Source organism: Mus musculus, chromosome 14, assembly GCF_000001635.26.
Source record: "Mus musculus strain C57BL/6J chromosome 14, GRCm38.p6 C57BL/6J".
In the NCBI taxonomy this organism is placed as follows: Eukaryota; Metazoa; Chordata; class Mammalia; order Rodentia; family Muridae; genus Mus; species Mus musculus.
Window position 1 is genome coordinate 87,751,668 of NC_000080.6, and position 20,662 is coordinate 87,772,329.

Sequence of the window (20,662 nt, forward strand, 5' to 3'; positions counted from 1 at the left end):
ATTTTATGCTCTCTCTTTTCTTATTATTGATGCTTTTCTAGTTCTCTGTTTTCAATGATCACTACCCAGAGCTGACCACAGACTCACCATCCTACTAACTCCAGAGCTCACTGGTGCCTTGTGAGCATTTATGTTCACCAACTTTTGGTCCTATCTTTCAGAAGTCTAGCCAGATACTTAGAGTGATAGCCTAGGGACATATCTTAAGTCATATCACTCAGCCCAGGCTTAATGGAGAAATGTAGCATGTCATAGGAATTCAACATCTCATAATTCCCAATGTGACGATCATGAAGCCTAGATGAATCAAGTTCATTTAACCTTTTCACATACCTGAGTTCCCCAGTTAGGTGGCATTAACGAGCATACATGGCTGAATGCATGATTTATATTTCTTCTATCTTGTGAAAAAAAAAAAGGCAAAAGTGAATGAGACCTAAACCATCATAGCCAAGTTGCTATTAGGCAGGCAATTTGTCAACAACAGCAACAAAAATCAGTTGCTTCCATGAATAGAGAAAGAAATCATCCATTAAAGAGGCCTTTCTTTTTTGGATTGCTATGCAGGAAGGCAGGGTGCTACCTGAGAGCCATTCACTCTCTGGCTATTGGCCAAGCAGATGGTTACAGTGTTATGTGGCTTGCACCCCATTCCTCCCCACTCCCCCAAAACAATGTTTTCATTTTCTCTCATAAAGAGCAGTAGCACAGAGGAAAGTGGCTACTTACTAAAAAACGATAGGGTGTAATGCACTAAACATGAGTTTGAGCCCTGGGAACATTTTTTGGCATCTGTACTTGAGATGGTTCAATATATATAAATATTCAAGTAAACAAACAACATTGTGAAACTAGCAATGGTGCCAGAAGAGCTGCACTGAGAGACAACATCTCCTCAGGACCTGTAGTAGCTGTCTGCACTAATGATGAGGCACTGAGTACCCCAAGTGACTCTTGACAGTTGTACCCAGTCTGTCAAGCACAAAAGAATGCTGACTTTTGATTCTTTATATCCTGTGTGGTCCTTTGACAGAAAAAAGGCCCTCATAAGCCCACAGGGGGTGGCACTATTAGGAGGTGTGGTGTTGGAGCAGGTGTGGCTTTGTTGGAGAAGGTGCATGATTAGGGGAGGGCTTTGAGGTCTCAGATGCTCAAACTACTTCCACTCCTGCTGTCTTCAGTTTTGGATATAGAACTCTCAGCTCCTTCTCCAGCACAGCGTCTGCCTGCACGCTACCGTGCTTCCCACCATGATGACAATGGACTAAATTTATAAGTCAGCCCCAGTTCTTTTTTTTTTTTTTAAATAAGAGTTGCCAGGCTTATCTGAGAAATGTGCCATGATTCCCTCATATGTGCAATTCTTAAAATGTTTGTATTATTGAAATAGTTTAGAAGTATAGAACCTGGTAGAAAGTCTCAGATAAGACTGGTTATGGTGTCTCCTCAGAGTAATAGAAACCTGAACTAAGATATCCTGCTATTTAATGTTCAGAATTCGTATGCATTTATCCTCATGCTCTTCTTTCTATCATAGCATTCACCACTCACTGTTTACAAATATATGTGGATTGCTTATGTGTTTATATAAACTAAACCTCTGAACTATAAGCCAGACTCAATTAATTTTTTTTTAATTGTTGCCAGGCTTATCTGAGAAATGTAGCCTGATTCATTCATATGTACAATTAAAGAACTGGTTTCCTCAAAAGGTTTAAATTATTATATGTGTGTATAATTACATATATGTGAATAAGTATTCATGTTTGTGGGTATGAGCATGGCTTATGTGTGGAGGTTAGAGGAGAACTCAGGTGTGCCCTAGCCACCATGCTTTAGAGAAGGTCTCTTTATGTCTGTCACTGCTTTCTGTGTGCTGGTCTTTGAACTTCCAGGGATTCACCTGTCCCGACCTCTTATCTCTCCTTGGTATTGATGACATAAGTTCCAATGTCCAGATCTCTGTGGGTTCTGGAGACCTGAACTCAGGACTTCCTGTGGAGCTAGTGCTTTGACCACTGAACCACCTCTTTGGCTTGATTTTGTGTTTGAATAAAATTGGTGCTTCATCTCTGCTCTATAATGTCTAGTGATGTCATTAAAAAATAGAGAAATGACAGAATTAATGTTTACTGGCTGGTTACTTTCTATCATGTTCTGTACCAAAAGGTTTGATAAATACAAACCTTTTGCGGAAGCTTGTTCCTTAACTGTATGTATAAATGAGCCAATCGTCTAAGAGTAGACTTATATATCTGGTGGTGCCCCATCCTCTGGTGGAAGACAATCTTTAATGTCCATTTCTGGAACTATCCTCTCTTCTGATTTTTGTACCCTAAATTTTATAAGAACTCAAGGCACTGTCATGCATTGTACTTGGTACAATGAACTGAGCAATATATGCTGCCAATGCAGCGGATGAAAATTCATTCTGAAACTAGGGCACATGGCTATGAACCTCTTTTATTTCCTTGAAGAAAACACCCACTGATTTCAAGGACACCTTTGTGCCTATAAAATTTGTTTGGTAGCCCGCTAGCTCCTTGATTCCTAGTTACCTCCCTCTTCCGCACAAATCAACCCGTTCTATTTTTCATGTTTTCACAGTATGATAAAGATAGGTGTTGATTTTTCTGTTTAATACGGTCGGTCCTGTTTAGGAGAGCATTGGGATGCATGCTGAGATTTACATTTGAAAGCAGCTAAGAACTAGAAACATGGATATTTACCTGTGAGTGAACTGCCAATGCTGATATTTCCATCTGTCACAAAAAAGGTGCACGTGTACTTAAAATTATACAATTTCCAAATGTTAAACTCCATAATATAGTGAGGTACGAAACATGTGTGCCTCATCTAAAAATGTATAGGTATTTATTGCCATACAAATTCTAAAGATTAAACACAATGTAACTAAATAGTATATATGTGCTACACATTAAATTATAGTCCCACACTCTTTAATACCTGATACATATTCCGTGTATGCCTTATTCTTACTCTTTAAGATGGCAGGGAGCAAGGATGTAGTAACATTGCACAGCAAAACTACTGTCATCATAATATATAAAAAGCAGCAGGAGATAAGCAGTCTTATTATTGACTGAAGTGAAGCAGCATGACCCCATGCTTCAGATCGGATTGACTTAACTGCTTCATTGCATATGGGCAGTGTCAGAAGGCCATCATGAAACAATCATTTGCTTTAAGAATGCTGTTTCCTTCTAAGGCATACCTCCAGCCTTATCAGAATGTCAGAGCAGGAGTCCTGGCAGTCGCATTTGTTGTCTGGCAGGAAACCCATCTGTAAGCCAGTGATAGGGGGATCTGGCATCTGTGGAATGCGATTTTATTTTATGGAGAATAAAGAAGCTGAATCCTTGGAAATGACAGGTGCTGAATCTGTCTGATAGGGGACTGCAACTGTTGTGCCTTTCCTCTTAATCAGCGTCTACCAGAGCCATGAAAGGGCCCTGTTTCCTATAATTTAACTAAAGAGAATTGGGGGCTGAGCCGATATGACAAGCATATTTAAACTAGGGGTTCTTAACTTTTCGCTACCTTATGCTATTTAAAGCGTGGATAGATTCTTATTGTGTTTTAAATGCATAAAACAGGACAATCAAGGTACACAGGAAAACCATCATATTGAAATACAATTACAACATGTATAAAATAGTTTGTACTAAGTAAATATAAGTATTCATTGATCAATTCATAGGCACGGATGCATGTGAAATACCACTTTGAGATCTGCATGAATATTAGTACTTAAAAATAAGTGATGTCTTCAGGCAAACTCCCATATAATGAATAACTCTTCTGTGTTTTTTTTATTGCCTAAGTTTATAATTGGAAAGACTTCTAATTGCTACTGAAAGATATAGAAAATGTCATTTTTAAAATTTATTTATAGGTATAGGCTTAAACTCCAAATTCCCATCCTCAGACTCTTTGAGACATTTGTGCACACAAGGCTGTGGCAATCTGCTTTTAAATTGCCCCCATTGAATGAGGTAGCCAAGTCCATTTAGGGGACACTTGAAGATACATAAAAGAACCCAATTGTCCACAACAGCAGAATCCATAAAAGGACTGTAGAGCATTCACACTGATTTCTCTTCTCTAGAGAGATTCTTTACACTCTAACATTGAGTATATCAAGAAACACTTAATTGCACTTCAGTATCCTATTTGTTGTACTTCACTTTCTTCATAATTTGAAGTATAAAGATTGCCTCACAACTCCAATTAAAATATTCCTGCCATTTCCCCACTTATATAGCTATTTGTCTATATCCTTGCTGATAAAAGTGTCTGAATCATTTCATCAATAGTTGTCAATCATCCTATCAGAGTGAAGACTTTGGATATGATAGTTCTAGAGTGAGAGATTAGAGTCTGCTGTTTAGACATTTGGCATGGATGTGAAGACATGCATGGCTATAGCTTTGGAACTCAAGGGGGATGGGGGTGGGTGGATGCACATTCACTCATGGGCAGGGAGCAAAGCAGTGGAGGGAGAAATGCTGAAGTTCCAAGTACAGAAATGATGGATGCTGAACCACAAGCAGAGAGCAAGTAGAGCACTCATCCGGAGCAATCCAACTGCCTGTGAGGTTTATCCACTACCTGAGCATATAAGTATATAAAAAAGACATACATATACTTACTGGAAATAAATCATAAAGAAACTTCTCCATGCCATTTTAGAATTTATTTAAAATGTAAGCAATGCTGAAGGTCAATGAACTGAATGCTTATTTTTGCACAAAGTATTAAACTTTATCTCAATATTTGATACTGTGAGCATCTTCAACTTCTGTGAGAGGTGCTTCATATTTTACTCATACAGTTGTTGCTGGTAAGAAGAACATTGGATATCTAAATACACAGTACAAAACAAGATTGTTACTTAGGGCCATTTCAGAAATTGTTGGAAATGATTTCCCAAACCCAAGCCAAAATTTACCTAATCCTTTTAATAGAGAGCTAACACAATAATTCAGGATGAAAATTTTAAAATCAAGCATTCAAACATAATGCAGTCCATATGTATACTAATTTGATTCATTCAGAAGGAATGATTATAGGAAAATATTCAAAACCTTTGTTTGCTATCACAGAAGCAAAAGGAACCTTTTCTGTAATTAATCCATTGTTGTATAAGAGCAGAACATTATGTATGTTCTATAAAAGCACTGCAATTTACAACCTGTTATAATCAGTCTGACCCAAAGCATTTGGTCAGCATCCAGTTCAGTGTGAATGTAGTATATTCATAATCAAAACTTCCGTCTGTATAGGTATGATGCACTATAGGGCACACTTCCAGAAACACCTTAGACTCATGTATATGATTTTGAATTTGTTTTTGGCTATCATATGCTCAGAGAAGCTTTTACCATCACAGTATGTGTGTTTATATATGTGTGTGTGTGTTTTCTAAACCACATATTCAGTTATACAAGGGGCACAGGGATAAACAAAGAATTCTCAACTGAGGAATATCAAATGGCTGAGAAGCACCTGAAAAAATGTTCAACATCCTTAATCATCAGGGAAATGCAAATCAAAACAACCTTCAGATTCCACCTCACACCAGTCAGAATGGCTAAGATAAAAAATTCAGGTGACAGTATATACTGGTGAGGATGTGGAGAAAGAGGAACACTCCTCCATTGCTGGTGGGATTGCAAGCTTGTACAACTACTCTGGAAATGAGTCTGGTGGTTCCTCAGAAAATTGGACATAGGATCCAGTAATACCTCTCCTGGGCATATATCCAGAAGATGTTCCAACTGGTAAGAAGGACACATGCTCCACTATGTTCATAGCAGCCTTATTTATAATACCCAGAAGCTGGAAAGAACCCAGATGTCCCAAAACAGAGGAATGGATACAGAAAATGTGGTACATCTACACAATGGAGTACTACTCAGCTATTAAAAAGAATGAATTTATGAAATTCCTAGCCAAATGGATGGGTCTGGAGGGTATCATCCTGAGTGAGGTAACCTAATCACAAAAGAACTCACATGATATATACTCACTGATAGGTGAATATTAGCCCAGAAACTTAGAATACCCAAGATACAATTTGCAAAACACATGAAACTCAAGAAGAATGAAGACCAAAGTGAGGACACATCACCCCTTCTTAGAATTGGGAACAAAACACCCATGGAGGGAGTTACAAAGACAAAGTTTGGAGTTGAGACGAAAGGATGGACCATCCAGAGACTGCCACACCCAGGGATCCATCCGAATTAATCAGCCACCAAATGCAGACACTATTGCATATGCCAGCAAGATTTTGCTGAAAGGACCCTGATATAGCTGCTTCTTGTGAGGCTATGCCAGTGCCTGGCAAATACAGAAGTGGATGCTCACAGTCAGCTATTGGATGGATCACAGGGTCCCCAATGGAGGAGCTAGAGAAAGTACCCAAGGAGCTGAAGGGGTCTGCAACTCTATAGGTGGAACAACAATATGAACTAACCAGTATCCCCAGAGCTCGTGTCTCTAGCTGCATATGTAGCAGAAGATGGCCTACTCAGCCATCATTGGGAAGAGAGGCCCCTTGGTCTTGCAAACTTTATATGCAGGGGAATGCCAGGGCCAAGAAGTGGGAGTGGGTGGGTAGGGGAGGAGGGTGGGGGAGGGTATAGGGGACTTTTGGGATAGCATTTGAAATGTAAATGAAGAAAATACCTACTAAAAATTGGAAAAAAAAGAAGTTGTGATCCATAGAAATGAGAGAGGGAAAAGGAAAGGGAGAGAGAGAGAGAGAGAGAGAGAGAGAGAGAGAGAGAGAGAGAGAGAGAGAGAGAGAGAGAGAGAGAGAGAGAGGAGAGAGAGAGAAAGAGAGAGAGAGCTGTAAGGCATCATTGACCAGCAACTCACTCTTGGGTGCCAGACTCTTGTCTTGAGGGTCCTGTTTTGGCTTTCTTTGGGTTATACCTTTCCTCTCAAGGCCATGAGTTCATTGGATATCCTTGCAGACATGAGACCATACACCAAACACTCTGGACCTGAGCAGCAAGCTCTTGGCAATGCCCCAGGGTTATAATGCTCCTCTTCTAGTGTTGTGTGAGCCTGAGGATTAACTAAAGGATTGTGCTTTCATAGAGTGTGGGTGTGACTCATGGGCTGTGCTATCTAGAAGTGTGAACATAAGGCCTCTTGGAGCTCAGGTTGGAGATTGATTGAGATGTAAATTAGAACAAGACAAGAGCTGGGTCTTTGGAGCTTTGAGATTCTCTTTCCTTCCTGATATATTATGTAACTTGGAGAGGTCTGAGTTACTCCAGTTTCATCTTGATCAGTGGAGTCATCAAGAACATGTAATTTTTACAGGAGGAGGGTAGAATATATTTTATAGTTTGTTAGCTGCATCTCTAATTTTAAGTAATATAAAATGTAAAACTAAAGCTTGATTTCCTCTCTAGGCCTGGGTCCTCAGAGATGGAGGCTTGACCTTCACACTGTGGGAAAGATAAAGCAGTTTGAAGAGAGTATAAGGAATTTGTGTTTGATTGCCTTCTTGTTCTCAGCATTTCAAAGATAATTTGTTTCTGAGCAAGGCACAGGTTGGAGAAGGGTGAGAGAAGAGAATGATCACTAAGGAGACTTCCCTGGGTTACTGGCATGGAAACAGGATGGTTCTGAAGGGACAATGAGGGCATCAGGCAGGAGGCAAGACTTCCCTGTGGTTGTCTATGTTGATGCTCCAAGCAGTGACTGGCAAATGCAGTTGGCGTGGCTCACCCCTCTATCCATCTGTACTGAGAACCTATGTGAGCTGAGACAGCTACAGTTGTAGGGCAACAATACAATGATACACACAACATTTTGCTCTCCTTAATGTAGTTTGACTTTCTCAGAATTGCTAGGAGTAAGACTACTTTTCTTATGGGATACAGAGTATGTCTAAAAACCAAGATACATTTCACTCAGTCAATAATTTTTCTCTAAATATTACATTTTCGTAAATGTCATAAGCAACTAAACCATGCTTTGTTATGTCTATGTACAACTTATTATTATTATTATTATTATTATTATTATTATTATTATTATTATTATTGTAGAGCTTTTACCCCAAGTTATCTTTAAGCATCATGTTTTCCAAATTTCTCCTATTTGGATTGCCACAGAAACAAATTAAAGAAAATCCTCCTATGGTTTCTACTACTGGGTTCATGATTAACATTCAACTCCAAAAGCTGAATATCAGCAATATCAGTCAACCCCAATCCCCAGAGCTCCCAGGGACTAAGCCACCAACCAGTGAATACCCATGGAGGGACCAATGGCTCCAGTTGCTTATGTAGCAGAGGATTGTCTTATCTGGCATCAATGGGAGGAGAGGCCCTTGGTCCTGTGGAGACTCGATGTCCCAATGTAGGGGAATGCAAGGGCAGTGAGGTGGGAGTTGGTGGGTGGATGGTGAAGGAACATCCTCATAAAAGCAGGAAGGAAGGGGAATGGAATAGGAGGTTTGCAGAGGGGAAACAGGAAGGGGGATAACATTTGGAAGGTAAACAAATAAAATAACCAATAACAAACCTTTACTTCCAATTGTAGCTAAGAGCTTGAATATAACTGGACCATAGGGTGTTTGTCTATGTATAAAATGGTATGACTAGAACTGGCCTGTCTTTCAATTTGATATCAATAACTCACATTGGAATTACAAACATTGTAGATGCCAGAGGCCACAACATTCCTGATATCTTTGGGATACCCTTCAATTATGTAATAGAGGCCATCTTGAATTTTAGTGCTGTGGTTTCATGATGGGCTTGAGACAAAGTAGTTTGGTGACTCACAGGTAGGGATTTTCAGAGAGTACCAATGAGCCAAAGAATGGTTAGAAAATGAAAACCATTTCTTAAAACTTAATTTCAAGCTGGGCATGGTGGCACACACCTTTAATCCCAGCACTTGGGAGGCAGGGCTGCTTATTGTTCAACGGTTGACAGGGGTCTGGAGCTCAGGAGCTCAGTGTAGCAATCCCATCTAATGATTCTGCTGGTGATGTATTTGGTAAAGTGTTATTTGATATTTTCTGAAGTTTTTTGTGTTGTTGTTGTTGTTTTGTTTTTAATTTTTCTTTTTTAAATATTTATTTATTTTTTATTAGCTAGTTTCTTTATATACATTTCAAATGCTATCCCAAAAGTTCCTATACACTCCTGCAACCTGCACCTCTACCCACCCACTCCTGCTTCTTGGCCTTGGCATTCCCCTGTACTGGGGCATATAAAGTTTGCAAGACAAAAGGGCCTCCCTTCCCAGTGATAGCCAATCAGGCCATCTTCTGCAACATATGCAGCTAGATATATGAGCTCTGGGGGTACTGGTTAGTTCATATTGTTGTTCCACCTATAGAGTTGCAGACCCCTTCAGCTCCTTGGGTGCTTTATCTAGCTTCTCCATTGGGTGCCCTGTGTTTCATCTTTTGGATGACTGTGAGCATCCACTAATATATTTGCCAGGCACTGGCATAGCCTCATACCAGACAGCTACAACAAGGTTCCTTCAACAAAATCTTTCTGGCATATGCAATAGTGTCTGGGTTTGGTGGCTGATTATGGGATGGATCCCCCGGTGAGTTAGTCTCTGGATAGTCCATTCTTTCATCTTAGCTCCAAACTTTGTCTCTATAATTCATTTCATGAGTATTTTGTTCCCTATTCTAAGGAAGAATGAAGAATCCACGCATTGGTCTTCCTTCTTCTTGATTTTCTTGTGCTTTACAAATTGTATCTGGGTATTCTAAGTTTCTGGGCTAATACCTACTTATCAGTGAATGCATATCTAATGACTTCATTTGCGATTGGGTTACCTCACTAAGGATGATATCTTCCAGATACATCCATTTGTCCAAGAATTCAATAAATCCATTGTTTTTAATAGCTGAATAGTACTCCATTGTCTAAATGTACCACATTTTCTGTATCCATTCTTCTGTTGAGGGACATCTGGATTCTTTCCAGCTTCTGTCTATTATAAATAAGGCTGCTATGAACATAGTAGAGCATGTGTTCTTATTACCAGTTGGAAATTCTTCTGGATATATGCCCAGGAGAGGTATTGCTGGATCTTCCGGTAGTACTATGTCCAATTTTCTGAGTATCCTCCAGACTGACTTCCAGAGTGGTTGCACAAGCTTGCAATCCCACCAGCAGTGGAGGAGTGTTCCTCTTTCTCCACATCCTTGCCAGCATCTGCTGTCACCTGAATTTTTGATCTTAGCCATTCTGACTGGTGTGAGGTGGAATCTGAAGGTTGTTTTGATTTGCATTTCCCTGATGATTAAGGATGTTGAACATTTTTTCAGGTGCTTCTCTGCCATTCGGTATTCCTCAGTTGAGAATTCTTTGTTCAGTTCTGAGCCCCATTTTTTAATGGGGTTATTTGATTTTCTGAAGTCCACCTTCTTGAGTTCTTTATATATGTTGGATATTAGTCCCCTATCTGATTTAGGATAGGTAAAGATCCTTTCCCAATCTGTTGGTGGTCTTTTTGTCTTATTGACGGTGTCTTTTGCCTTGCAGAAACTTTGGAGTTTCATTAGGTCCCATTTGTCAATTCTCGATCTTACAGCACAAGCCATTGCTGTTCTGTTCAGGAATTTTTCCCCTGTGCCCATATCTTCAAGGCTTTTCCCCACTTTCTCCTCTATAAGTTTCAGTGTCTCTGGTTTTATGTGAAGTTCCTTGATCCACTTAGATTTGACCTTAGTACAAGGAGATAAGTATGGATCGATTCGCATTCTTCTACACGATAACAACCAGTTGTGCCGGCACCAATTGTTGAAAATGCTGTCTTTCTTCCACTGGATGGTTTTAGCTCCCTTGTCGAAGATCAAGTGACCATAGGTGTGTGGGTTCATTTCTGGGTCTTCAATTCTATTCCATTGGTCTACTTGTCTGTCTCTATACCAGTACCATGCAGATTTTATCACAATTGCTCTGTAGTAAAGCTTTAGGTCTGGCATGGTGATTCCACCAGAAGTTCTTTTATCCTTGAGAAGACTTTTTGCTATCCTAGGTTTTTTGTTATTCCAGACAAATTTGCAAATTGCTCCTTCCAATTCGTTGAAGAATTGAGTTGGAATTTTGATGGGGATTGCATTGAATCTGTAGATTGCTTTTGGCAAGATAGCCATTTTTACAATGTTGATCCTACCAATCCATGAGCATGGGAGATCTTTCCATCTTCTGAGATCTTCCTTAATTTCTTTCTTCAGAGACTTGAAGTTCTTATCATACAGATCTTTACTTCCTTAGTTAGAGTCTCGCCAAGGTATTTTATATTATTTGTGACTCTTGAGAAGGGTGTTGTTTCCCTAATTTCTTTCTCAGCCTGTTTATTCTTTGTATAGAGAAAGGCCATTGACTTGTTTGAGTTTATTTTATATCCAGCTACTTCACCGAAGCTGTTTATCAGGTTTAGGAGTTCTCTGGTAGAATTTTTAGGGTCACTTATATATACTATCATATCATCTGCAAAAAGTGATATTTTGACTTCCTCTTTTCCAATTTGTATCCCCTTGATCTCCTTTTGTTGTCGAATTGCTCTGGCTAATACTTCAAGTACTATGTTGAATAGGTAGGGAGAAAGTGGGCAGCCTTGTCTAGTCCCTGATTTTAGTGGGATTGCTTCCAGCTTCTCTCCATTTACTTTGATGTTGGCTACTGGTTTGCTGTAGATTGCTTTTATCATGTTTAGGTATGGGCCTTGAATTCCTGATCTTTCCAACACTTTTATCATGAATGGGTGTTGGATCTTGTCAAATGCTTTTTCTGCATCTAAGGAGATGATCATGTGGTTTTTGTCTTTGAGTTTGTTTATATAGTGGATTACATTGATGGATTTTCGTATATTAAACCATCCCTGCATCCCTGGAATAAAACCTACTTGGTCAGGATGGATGATTGCTTTAATGTGTTCTTGGATTCGGTTAGCGAGAATTTTATTGAGGATTTTTGCATCGATATTCATAAGAGAAATTGGTCTGAAGTTCTCTATCTTTGTTGGGTCTTTCTGTGGTTTAGGTATCAGAGTAATAGTGGCTTCATAAAATGAGTTGGGTAGAGTACCTTCTACTTCTATTTTGTGAAATAGTTTGTGCAGAACTGGAATTAGATCTTCTTTGAAGGTCTGATAGAACTCTACACTAAACCCATCTGGTCCTGGGCTTTTTTTGGTTGGGAGACTATTAATAACTGCTTCTATTTCTTTAGGTGATATAGGACTGTTTAGATGATCAACTTGATCCTGATTCAACTTTGGTAACTGGTATCTGTCCAGAAATTTGTCCATTTCGTCCAGGTTTTCCAGTTTTGTTGAGTATAGCCTTTTGTAGAAGGATCTGATGGTGTTTTGGAGTTCTTCAGGATCTGTTGTTATGTCTCCCTTTTCATTTCTGATTTTGTTAATTAGGATTTTGTCCCTGTGCCCTTTAGTGAGTCTAGCTAAGGGTTTATCTATCTTGTTGATTTTCTCAAAGAACCAACTCCTCGTTTGGTTAATTCTTTGAATAGTTCTTCTTGTTTCCACTTGGTTGATTTCACCCCTGAGTTTGATTATTTCCTGCCGTCTACTCCTCTTGGGTGAATTTGCTTCCTTTTTTTCTAGGGCTTTTAGATGTGTTGTCAAGCTGCTAGTATGTGCTGTCTCCCGTTTCTTCTTGGAGGCACTCAGAGCTATGAGTTTCCCTCTTAGAAATGCTTTCATTGTGTCCCATAGGTTTGGGTACGTTGTGGCTTCATTTTCATTAAACTCTAAAAAGTCTTTAATTTCTTTCTTTATTCCTTCCTTGACCAAGGTATCATTGAGAAGAGTGTTATTCAGTTTCCACGTGAATGTTGGCTTTCCATTATTTATGTTGTTATTGAAGATCAGTCTTAGGCCATGGTGGTCTGATAGGATACATGGGACAATTTCAATATTTTTGTATCTATTGAGGCCTGTTTTGTGACCAATTATATGGTCAATTTTGGAGAAGGTCCCGTGAGGTGCTGAGAAGAAGGTATATCCTTTTGTTTTAGGATAAAATGTTCTGTAGATATCTGTCAGGTCCATTTGTTTCATAACTTCTGTTAGTTTCACTGTGTCCCTGTTTAGTTTCTGTTTCCACGATCTGTCCTTTGAAGAAAGTGGTGTGTTGAAGTCTCCCACTATTATTGTGTGAGGTGCAATGTGTGCTTTGAGCTTTACTAAAGTGTCTCTAATGAATGTGGCTGCCCTTGCATTTGGTGCGTAGATATTCAGAATTGAGAGTTCCTCTTGGTGGATTTTACCTTTGATGAGTATCAAGTGTCCCTCCTTGTCTTTTTTGATAACTTTGGGTTGGAAGTCGATTTTATCCGATATTAAAATGACTACTCCAGCTTGTTTCTTCAGTCCATTTGCTTGGAAAATTGTTTTCCAGCCTTTCACTCTGAGGTAGTGTCTGTCTTTTTCCCTGAGATGGGTTTCCTGTAAGCAGCAGAATGTTGGGTCCTGTTTGTGTAGCCAGTCTGTTAGTCTATGTCTTTTTATTGGGGAATTGAGTCCATTGATATTAAGAGATATTAAGGAAAAGTAATTGTTGCTTCCTTTTATTTTTGTTGTTAGAGTTGGCATTCTGTTCTTGTGGCAGTCTTCATTTTGGTTTGTTGAGGGATTACTTTCTTGCTTGTTCTAGGGCGTGATTTCCGTCCTTGTATTGCTTCTTTTCTGTTATTATCCTTTGAAGGGCTGGATTCGTGGAAAGATATTGTGTGAATTTGGATTTGTCGTGTAATACTTTGGTTTCTCCATCTATGGTAATTGAGAGTTTGGCCGGGTATAGTAGCCTGGGCTGGCATTTGTGTTCTCTTAGTGTCTGTATAACATCTGTCCAGGCTCTTCTGGCTTTCATAGTCTCTGGTGAAAAGTCTGGTGTAATTCTGATAGGCCTTCCTTTATATGTTACTTGACCTTTCTCCCTTACTGCTTTTAATATTCTATCTTTATTTAGTGCATTTGTTGTTCTGATTATTATGTGTCGGGAGGAATTTCTTTTCTGGTCCAGTCTGTTTGGAGTTCTGTAGGCTTCTTGTATGATCATGGGCATCTCTTTTTTTATGTTTGGGAAGTTTTCTTCTATTATTTTGTTGAAGATATTAGCTGGCCCTTTAAGTTGAAAATCTTCATTCTCATCAATTCCTATTATCCGTAGGTTTGGTCTTCTCATTGTGTCCTGGATTTCCTGGATGTTTTGAGTTAGGATCCTTTTGCATTTTGTATTTTCTTTGACTGTTGTGTGGATGTTCTCTGTGGAATCTTCTGCACCTGAGATTCTCTCTTCCATTTCTTGTATTCTGTTGCTGATGCTCGCATCTATGGTTCCAGATCTCTTTCCTAGGGTTTCTATCTCCAGCGTTGCCTCACTTTGGGTTTTCTTTATTTTGTCTACTTCCCTTTTTAGGTCTTGTATGGGTTTGTTCAATTCCATCCTCTGTTTGGGTGTGTTTTTCTGGTTTTCTTGAAGGACTTCTACCCCTTTAGCAGTGGTCTCTTGTATTTCTTTAAGTGAGTTATTAAAGTCCTTCTTGATGCCCTCTACCAGCATCATGAGATATGATTTTAAATCCAAGTCTTGCTTTTTGGGTGTGTTGGGGTATCCAGGACTGACTGAGTTTGGTATTCTGGGTTCTGATGATGGTGAGTGTTCTTGGTTTCTGTTGGTAAGATTCTTTCATTTGCTTTTCACCATCTGATAATCTCTGGAGTTAGTTGTTATAGTTGTCTCTGGTTGGAACCTGTTCCTCCTGTGATTCTGTTAGCCTCTGTCAGCAGTCCTGGGAGTCTATCATTCTCCTGAGTTTCAGTGGTCAGAGTACTCTCTCCAGGCAAGCTCTCCTCTTGCAGGGAATGTGCACAGATATCTGGCATTCAGGCCTGCTGTAGATGAAGGCCCAAAACAGGGCCTGTTCCAGAAGCTGTGTTGCTTCTGTAGTCTGCACTCTCCCCTGCACAGACTAGTCTCTGAGGGATCCAGGACCCATGATTTCCCACCAGCCCCTACCCCTGGTGCTCTGTCAGAGCCCTCCCAGGAGGAATGGACAAGTCTCCACTGGTGCGGAAGGTGCCTGGATATCCGGAGCCCAAAATGGGGTCTGTCCCAGAAGCTGTGTTACTTCTGCCTGTCCCAGAAGCTGTGTAGCTTCTGTAGTCTGCACTCTCACCTGTGCAGACTTTTTCTGAAGTTTTAGTTAGAATATGTTCTAACTATAAACATAGAGAGTGTTATTACATGCTGGATATCGTAGCCTACACCTGCACTCTCATGCAATCTGGGAAGTAAAGTGGAAGGATTTCAATTCTCAGGTCAGCCCAGCCAATTTAATGGGACCTTTTGCAAAATAAAGTAAAAGCAGGCTGGCGATTCATCATTTTAAACCTAATCACTCCTTTTTGTACTGAATTAAGTAGACTGAGATATTGACTCCCTTCTCAGATGGATGATGCCCTTCTGTTTTTTTGCTATTTGCTGACTTCTATGTAATTCTATTTCTCCCATTTTTACTTTCTGTTGCCTGGGATTTTAGTTTTCTATTAAAAAAATACTATTGTTCATAACAATGTTAGAAGAATTTTTCCACTATCTTTTCTTCTAGAAATTTTCTGTTTTTCAATCTTACATTAATGTATTTAGTTAAAAATCATTAAAACAGAACACACTCTCCTTCACCACTTTATCTATCTTTTTGAACTTACGTACAGGCTTTCTATTTTACTCCACTGTCTTATAAATGTTTGTCTTTCTCAGTTTTGTAAGTTGCCATGCATATTTTGACAGGAATATCAGTGAATCATGTTGGGTATTATTGACAAGTTAAAGCTGTCTAGCCTATAAATATGGAAAGTCAACTTATGTTTTGCTGCTTCCCTTATTAATATTTTTGTTATTACAATTTTAATACATTATCCTTTAATGAGGTAACTATGTTTTTAATTTCTAAATATTTTCTTCTTTTTGATATTATCATAAATTGTTTTCCTAATTTTCATCCTTTTCTGCTTTAATATTTTACTTTCTTTTCCTATTTTTGGTAGGCATTTTATCAGTTTTTGATAGGCAAATGACATGACTATAATTGTCTTTTGAAATGCTTATGAGAAATACTCTTTTATGTTCTTGCACATCTAATTTGATTTATTATATTTTGATTAAAATAATCTTACATTAAAGATTCATCTATATTTATTCATTAATCTTTCTAGAATATTTTTTAGCATTCAGTTAAATGATTCGTGCAAAAACTATGTAGAACAATCCTTTTCTATTTCGTGCATACAAAGCTCGGGTTACAGGTAGGCCATGCAAACTTCATCTCTTCCAATCCTTCTGGAGTAACAAATGGGGGCCATTTTAGTAATTTCCTATAATACACTTAAATTACACTGTTGCTCCAGTGACTTTATGTGTTAGAGCCCTTAGGAAAATGTACCTATTTCTCTTTTCTAGCCACTTGCTGTTTGGGCTACAAATGTGCTTTACAGACTCAAGATTGGAAATTATAAGAAACCTTAGAAAAACTGGCTAGCCTGCCCTGTACTGGAGGGATACCCATATAGCATATTTTATTTTTATAAAAGTCACTCCAGTTTTGAAGACCATTTCTAATGAATGAAATAAATGTTCTTCGTAGTTGAAAAGTTGGCCTACTAGTAATTAGTCATAACTTATTAGGGAAAATCAATTTCTCTTGCAATTTTTAAAAGGAAAGAAAAAGTCCTAGTCTTTGAAGACATGAGGTGTGAAGTTGGTGTTTGCAGATGTACTTGCAGAACTTGTTGCATTGATAAACCGCCAGTGGAGATATTTGCAGACATCATATTTGCTGTTTACAAATGTAGAAAGTCTGTCCTATAAAGAGGCTGTGTGTTGTATGCTGTGAGACAGAACCAAAATTTTTTAGCTCAACTTCATTAAAAAAAAAAACTTGGGAAGAAAATGATACAGTATTTTTTTTTTTTTTAAGAAATACAGGTCTCAACTTCATCACATTACAGTATTTAGCCAAAGTGGGATTAATGTAATTTGAAAATGCCATCAGTCTCCTACCTTTGGCTGTTTCACATAGCTTATTAATTCAAAAATAGAATTATGTGTGTGTGTGTGTGTGTGTGTGTGTGTGTGTGTGAGAGGGAGAGGGAGAGAGAGAGAGAGAGAGAGAGAGCAAGCTATAGAGGCCAGAAGAGGGCATTGGTTCTTCTGAGGATTGAGTCACAGGTGGTTGTGAGGTACTTGGGTGCTTGGAATTGACCTCAGGTCCCCTGGAAGAAAGAGATGTTCTTAACTGTGCCATCTGAAAGAGTGCATTAGATTTCCTGGAACTGGAGTACAGGTGCTTGTTAGCTGCTATGTGAGTGATGGGAACTAATCCTGAGTCTCTGGAGGAGCATCACGTTCTATTGACTGATGAGCCTTCTCTTCAGCCTAGAATCTTTCCTCCTGTTGGAGTAATCAGTTTGTGCACTGCACAAAGGTTTTCTTTGTAATGTGTTGATTTCATAACCTGCAGAAAGCTGAGTACTTGCTGGACTTCACTATTGTTATTCTTTGGTTCATCACCTGCCTCAATATTTTGTAGACATATACCTTCATCACCTTCATGTTGGTCTGGTGGTTCCTCAGAAAATTGGACATAGTACTACCAGAGGATCCCACAGTACCTCTCCTGGGCATATATCCAGAAGATGTTCCAACCGGTAAGAAGGACACATGCTCTACTATGTTCATAGCAGCCTTATTTATAATAGCCAGAAGCTGGAAAGAACCCAGATGCCCCTCAACAGAGGAATAGATACAGAAAATGTGGTACATTTACAAAATGGAGTACTACTCAGCTATTAAAAAGAATGAATTTATGAAATTCCTAGGCAAATGGATGGACCTGGAGGGCATCATCCTGAGTGAGGTAACTCAATCACAAAGGAACTCGCACAATATGTACTCACTAATAAGTGGATATTAGCCCAGAAACTTAGAATACCCAAGATATAAGATACAATTTGCTAAACACATGAAACTCAAGAAGAACGAAGGCCAAAGTGAGGACACTTTGCCCCTTCTTAGAATTGGGAAGAAAACACCCATGGAAGGAGTTACAGAGACAAAGTTTGGAGCTGAGATGAAAGGATGGACCATCTAGAGACTGCCATATCTGGGGATCCATCCCATAATCAGCCTCCAAACGCTGACACCATTGCATACACTAGGAAGATTTTGCTGAAAGGACCCAGATATAGCTGTCTCTTATGAGGCTATGCTGGGGCCTAGCAAACACAGAAGTGGATGCCCACAGTCAGCTATTGGATGGATCACAGGGCCCCCAATGGAGGAGCTAGAGAAAGTACCCAAGGAGCTAAAGGGATCTGTAACCCTATAGGTGGAACAACAATATGAACTACCCAGTACCCCTCAGAGCTCATGTCTCTAGCTGCATATGTATCCGAAGATAGCCTAGTTGCCCATCAGTGTAAAGAGAGACCCATTGGTCATGCAAACTTTATATGCCTCAGTACAGGGGAATGCCAGGGCCAAGAAGTGGGAGTGCGTGGGTGGGGGAGTGGTTGGGGGAGCGGGTGGGGGACTTTTGGGATAGCATTGGAAATGTAAATGAAATAAATACCTAATTAAAAAAATAAAACAAAATAAGGCTCCCATGGCAAATAGCTGAAACAGGAGAGGGAAGGTAGGACTACAAAGCAGAGAGTGGGCTTTGGGAGAAGAATCAGGCATGAGGGATTCGACAGTATGACATGGAGATGGAAGGAACAGGTGTGAGGACTATGAGAGGGAGAGGGATATATATATATATATATATATATATATATATATATATATATGGAGAGAGAGAGAGATAGAGAGAGAGAGATATAGAGAGAGAGGTGTGAGAGGTAATGGGTCACAAGGCAGATGTGGAGCAGAATAGTTGCATTATTTTAAGTTAGACATGCTAGCTAGGAGGTAGGGTGCTAAGGCCTTAAGGCCTAAGCTATAATTAAAAATAATAAGTTTCAGGAGCTGGTGGGTCAGAGACAGTTAACTTGTTCGAAGTTTACATGTTTCTTTTTCCAAAATTTAATTCTAACAAGAATTAAATTTCCTTAGACTTATATGATTAGGTTTTAGCTTAAGTGGTTTATTGTTTTACAGTGAAAAGACTTTATTTTTCATACATTTTAAAATTAAAATTTATTGCATCAGTTCCCCCTTTCTTTTTACCCCCTTAGTTGCTCCAAATTTCTCTCCCATTCATTGGACTACTATCTATTACCCTGCACAAAAATTAGCTCCAGATACATCAAGGACCTCCCTTTGAAACCTGAAATACTACAAGAAGTGTTAGATAATAAAGAAGAGCAGTATTCTATTAGATATAGGTATAGGAAAAGATTCTCTAAATAGGGCTCTATCTGCCAGGAATTAAGAATAACAGTCAACAACTAGAACTTCATAAATCTAAAAAGCTCTGCATAGAAAAGAAAACAATCAGTTGAGTGAAGACAAAACCCATAGAATAGGAGAGAATCTTTGCTACCTATATATCTGTCAGAGGACCGACATGAGAATATACAAAGAATTGAAAAACAAAAGTAGTCAAAGAGGCAAAGTGCTCATTAAAATACACCTTCCCAACCCCAAAACCAAAAAAATAAAAACACCTAATAGACTACACAGAAAGTTCTCAATAGAAGAAATAAAAATGGAGAAGAAATACTTCAAAAAGTGTCCAATGTACTTAGCAGTTAGGGGAATGCAAATTTTAAAAACTTGGAGATTTTATCTTTCCAAGTGAGAATGGCTAACATTAACTAAACAACTAACATCAAGTGCTGGAAAGAATGTAGGGAAGGGGTGGGGCAGCCAGCCCTGAAATAAGTATGGAGAATTCTCAAAAACCTAGAAATAAATCTACCATATAATCCATCTACTCCACTCTTTTGCATATACCCTGAAATGACATCCTTCTCTGCAGGTCTTTGCTCAGTGAGGTTTATAGCTTCCTTACTTACATTACCCAGGGTATGAAAACAACCTACATGTTCTTCCACAGTGAATGGATAAAGAAAACTTTACATATTATATATACATGGTGGAATATTATTCAGCTACAAAAATAATGAAATTATGAAATTTGTAGGTAAGTGAATGGACCTAGAAAAGATGGAGTCAGGAAGGCACATGCCTCATTTTCTTGGGCATATTCAGTTCCCAGCCCTAAATCCTTACATGTGAATATACATCACAGAATAAAGGCAGAAACAAGGAAATTATAAAATGAGCACATACTGGGTTTTGAGAGGGGGTAGCAATATATAGGTGATACTAATTAGGAAATGGCAAAAAGGGGAGGGAGATCAAACTGCAGACGAAGATGAAGTTTAACATAGGAAGGACACATAATGCCAAAGTTGTGTGACAAAACCTCAAGGAATCTTATTATTTTATATTTACTTAAGATTATATATAACACATGTAAGATTATATACACAGATGGACATGGGTGCACACACAAACACACATACACACACAGACAAAATTCTTTATATTTATTTATTTATTTATTTATTTATTTATTTATTTAATTTGGTTTTTCGAGACAGGGTT